Consider the following 5,382-nt stretch of genomic DNA (forward strand, 5'->3'; position numbering starts at 1 on the left):
AAATTAATTAATTAATCCCATTTTGAATAATGTCACTTTAATTGAAAAAACTCCCTATTCCTCGGAAAAAGGAGGTGTGATAGCTCCAGCGACTCTGCTGGGGACCGAACCCAGAATCTCTGGTTCAGGGTTCAGAATTCAAGCTTGTAATCTGATCTATACCTGGCTTTCTTTATTGTGTGATATTACTGTGTTTGTGGGCCTAATGTGCTAATTGCCGCTCATTTATCGCTTTGATATTATTTGAACTGTATTAAACTATCTTCTTACGCCTCCCTTCTAAGTCTTCTAAAAATATGGTGCACACATACGCATGGCCCACTTTTTTGTTAGTGGTCGCACCAAATAGAATGAGGCTGGATCAATAATTAGGCCGGGTAGACTTTCGTCGTCCCGGTACATTGCCCCCACCTCGGCTCGAGCTGTCCGCTTGGGTATGCCATGTCTAGAACACACCCCCAGGTTCTTAAACCTAGAATAACATAGCCTCATGCCGGATCCCTATTAGGAACGTTTGTTTGCATCACATGCATTTGACTTTGGGGACTCAACACAAGGGATTAGTCCGTCTAGGACATGTGTACACGAAATAAAAGACCATCGTGATACATCCTACGTGCTATTTGTGCATTTATCTGTTTCGGCCTGCATGTTGATCGGCTAGGGAAAGAAAATCAAGAGAAAATCCAAGAGTGAGGTAAGAGAGAGAAATTTGCCCAGTAAATGAAAAAAACAGAAAGTCGTTTCAAAAGGAGTCAATATCTTCAAAAGTATGTTTTCCCGGTTGTGCCAAAACTCACCGAACTACGCAGGTCTGATTCTCACCGGATGTGAGATACGTAGGCAACCTACATAAGGTTCGACCTCATTTTTGCAAAAAATAACCAAAAATAATAAAAATTTGTCCGGTGCTTTGGTCAAATGAGTAAGCTAACCCAGCTTCTGTTGCGTCCTGATTCGCTTTTACCGGAATAGCCTTAGAACCTCTTCAAAATTGTCGAAGGGCTATTCTCGCAAAGAAAGACATGTCTATCAATGGGGCATCACTTTTTCCATAAAATGCCTTTCCTCGGCATCAAACTTTATTTAAAAGTGTGAAAGGGCTATTGTTGCAAAAATAGCCACCTTTTGCTAATATTGCATAAATAGCCGCCTTCCTTTGATTTTTCCTTAGAAAATTGAAAACTTGTTTTGCAAAAAGAGTCCACTGGTTTGTCTTTTGAACTAGATTCAACCCTAACCCTAACCATCCACATGTACAAAATGAACATTGTCCAGAACACGCCATTAATAATTGTAGAGCAGGCTCCACTACAGCTTTAGATGTGGTGGTACGACTTAGAAAAATATGGTGGGTAACAAAGCATTTGGGCGCTCTTATAGATATTATGAAAGTAAACCGCTAAATGATCTTATTAAGGCCTTAATACCTTTCTGGGATCTCGTCCACAACATCTTCCGCTTTTCGGATTTTAAGCTTACTCCCACTTTGGAAGAAATAGCCGGATATTTTGGTTTCGGCCGGGACTTGAGAAATTAGCAACTTATATTCCCAAAGTCTCCCTCTGTGCACCGATTCTTTGACCTCCTGAGTATCAGTAAGCAAATGAGGAAAAACAATGTAAAAAAAAGGATGTTGTTCCTTTTACTTTATGTATTCCGGGTTTGGGCACTCAACTGGGTTTGAAATACATGAAAAATGTTAACACAACAAGCAAAATAAGAACACATGGCAAATTCATCGTCACTTTGCTTTCATGGTGGCTTTCTGGGAATTATGGTCTTCCCAAATGAAGAACGGACAATTGATATACGCATGGCCAGAATTGCACAAGTCCTCACTACCAAAGAAGATCACACGCTTGCTCCACTTATATTGTTAGATATCTATCGAGCATTGACGTTGTGTAAATTTGGGGCGAAGTTCTTGGAGGAGTGCAATATTCTGTTGCAAATGTGGTTGATTGAGCATCTCCACCATCACCCCAAATTCATGTGTTACGGCCCAAACAAGAACAACTTTATCGAGAGTTATGAGGAAAAGGTAAAGATTACAATTCTCCAAAAGGGGTTGAAGCATGGATATCCCATCTAAGATCCTTAAAGGCGAGTCAAATTGAATGGACTCTGGGATGGCTCCCGGTAAGGGAGGTGATACACATGACGGCTTCAAAAAGCTACTTATTGCTGATCGGTTTGAGAAGTGTCCAACCATATGCGCCGCAGAGAGTTCCGAGACAGCTGGGAAGGTACCAAGAGGTGCCCGAAGATGAAGATTTGAGTGTCCAAGTCATTGAGCTACACCCAAAAGCTCCACTCCCTGAGACTTTAATCCAACAAATTTGGAATGACTGCCAGTACTTGAAATTTGATACTCAGGTGCCAGATCCCGCGAGAGGTGAGGTGAACCCAACTTATGCTATATGGTTCGAGAAAAGGTCTAGCATTGATGAGCTAGAGCCCGAGCCCGAGCCTGAAAGGCCTGCCAAAAGGCCTCATATTTAGGATTTTGATAATAAAATCCGAGAGCGGTTGGCTTGGGGAGAAAAGAAGAAGGGATATCAAGCAACCATTCATGCTTTAGAAGACAAGTTGAGAAGCCTCACATTTGAGAATGACTTACAGGTGCAAGAAGCTAAAGGTGAAAAGAAAAGGTTGACCCTGGAGAACGAGGCCCTCCGAGCCCAACTCAGGGACATGAGAATAGCCGCTGAAACGCCTGTGAGGAGTGAGAAGGATGAAAAAATCATAAGCAACTTAAGGCTAAAGGTGCATGACTATGCGGCCGACTTTACAAAGGCCAAGAAAGACTTGGCGAAGCTCGAGTAAGGTTGGCAAAAGGTGCAGAAGAACATGCAAGGTCAGCCCACCAATTAAAGTAGTGATACGATAGAGAAGTCACGATTTTAAGGAAAAAGCTGGCCACCCTTGAAAATGAAATGGTTCAGCAGACAAAGGACTTCAAAATTGAAAGAGAACATTGTTATGCACTAATTTACCAATTAGAAGAGAGCGTGTAGAAGTTGTAAGACCAAATCAACATAGCCATGCAAGTGCTATAAGCCCGTGCACAGCAAATTGGTCGCTTGCTCCAAGAAAAGGGTATCATTGAAATGAGAATCAAAGAAATAGTCGATTACGCTACAATGAAATGCCATGAATGTGCGGATATGACCATATCTATGTTTTTTGCTTTTGTGATGTCCTTCGCTCGCCAGATGATGGCCGATCTAGAGCTTCTCCAGGAAGAGATTCCACGCAGGCCCGCTCAAGACCGACTGATGTCCCGTGGGCCCCCGAAACAACATTCAAGGCTCTTATATATTCTTGATTTTTCAGCTTTCGAGTATGTATTTTGCTCTTTCTTGAGTCGGTTTGTCCTTTCGTCCATGTGGAGTCTGTTTGTTGTTTTGTTTTTGAGTCTGTATGTTTCCTTTTTTTAGTCATCAATATCTTCAAGTCCTTGTAATAGAAAAAAACCCAAAATATTTTTATTAATGGAATTTTGAAAACCCCCAAAAGTTTTCTCTTCTTTCATGTCGCATGTATCCCCCTAACTACGTAATGGTCTGATTCATGCGGCATCATGATGAGTAGGCGATCCCGGATTCGATCATTGTCATTAATTAAATAGAGTGAAAAAGATAGAAGAAAGAAAAAGAAAGAAAAGAGTGGCAAAATAAGAGAGAAAGATAAATAGCGAAAAACAACAAAAAGAAAAAGGAAAAGAAATCAAGACATGAAAATTTAATTGAAAAAATAAAAAAAGAGCTACAGAATGAGAAAAGAAATAACAGAATCCGGGATGAAACACACACCCGTTGCAAAAACATTTAGAAACATTTAACTGTTCAGATGCATTGCATCCCCAATATGTGATTCCCTATCTGTCAAATGTCTCAAAACTGACAAGGGTGTTGTGTGTGCAAAACTAGACAGGTCTTGTTCAGGTTGTTGGTTTTAACGGTAATATGGCTTCTCACCACTACTTTACAAGATCAAAAGGAAGTATCTCAATGTCTTCAGAAAGCAGTCTCCGCATCATCGATCTTGAAGATAATGCTACACCGGTTATGTCATAGCCTGAATCAGCAACTGCTGAAGAGAACAAGAGGTTGCATCTCCGCATATTGGAAATGTTGGACGCCTGGTCCAATGGTAGAGAACCACCAAGTACAATCCCCGGATTTCCCGAGTCGATTCCCAGGACGGGTGGAACCACCAACATCCTCATTCCCATGTCCAACCCATTCTCGTTTGGGTACCCTACTATGTGACTCCACCCTCCTTGAACACTACTCACATTTGTCTTTCTTTTTGCACTTTGCTTCTTTTTAAACAACCGAACCTTTATTAACATCTAGTTACCAACGTAGAACCACCTGAAAGTACCTCTCTCTATATATATATATATACAACTATTTTTTTTGGAGCGTGAGTATCTTCATATGAATAACTTTGAGGTATTTGTTTCTACACACCATATACCACCTTACCAATTTCCAAATTAACACCAACATCCCCAACTTAGGTTTTAGCCTCATTCTTAACATTCAAGGAAGGATGGGTTCAAAAGAGGAAATTATTTCACAAAAGGGTAAAGGTTTGTAATGATGTAGCCAAAGGTTAAAGGCTCAAATGGGTTAAACTAGTGATAATATTTATGCAATGATAGGCTCGAAAGGCTAAAGAGGCTTTTTCAAGGATAACAAAGAATGCCTAAAGTCATCTCTCCAACTAAACATAATTAACATTAGCTGAAAGACCAACCGCGCAAGTTCTAGATGATAGAAGTAAACACAAGAATTAGTTTTAACAAAAACTAACACACATGGCACATGAACTAATCAAGACGGATCAATTTCACTTCTTAATAAGAGCATTTAGAGCAATATCATGTCAACTAGCGGGCAAAGAGTCACCAAATGAGCCAAAAAGTTACCATAAAAATTATTCTTCCCCATGCAACTTACTTTTTCAATTTAAAACCAAAATTTGGAAGGGTATTCTTAATTCACACTTCTCATACAAGAGACTAATATTATTAATACCAAACAATCCAAAAGTATCCACATAACAAAACAAGACTAATTCCCTTAAGAAAGTCGTCACGCCATCCATCATAGGAAAAAGTCACCCGGTTCAACACAAAAATATTCCTCGGAAAGAACCGTAGCATAAAAAAATCCAAGGAAATACTACTAAAGAGATAAAAATAATATAAACTAAAAAGTACTATAGAAAATAAAATAAACACTAAAAGAATAAAAATAAAATAACTGAAAACTACTTTTAAAAAAAACAAAAGCAACTAATACTAAAGGAACAAAAATAAACAAAAAACTAAAAACTAACTAAAAGAAAATAAAATAAAATAAAAGA

This window comes from Nicotiana attenuata, unplaced genomic scaffold (genome assembly GCF_001879085.1).
Source record: "Nicotiana attenuata strain UT unplaced genomic scaffold, NIATTr2, whole genome shotgun sequence".
Classification (NCBI taxonomy): Eukaryota; Viridiplantae; Streptophyta; class Magnoliopsida; order Solanales; family Solanaceae; genus Nicotiana; species Nicotiana attenuata.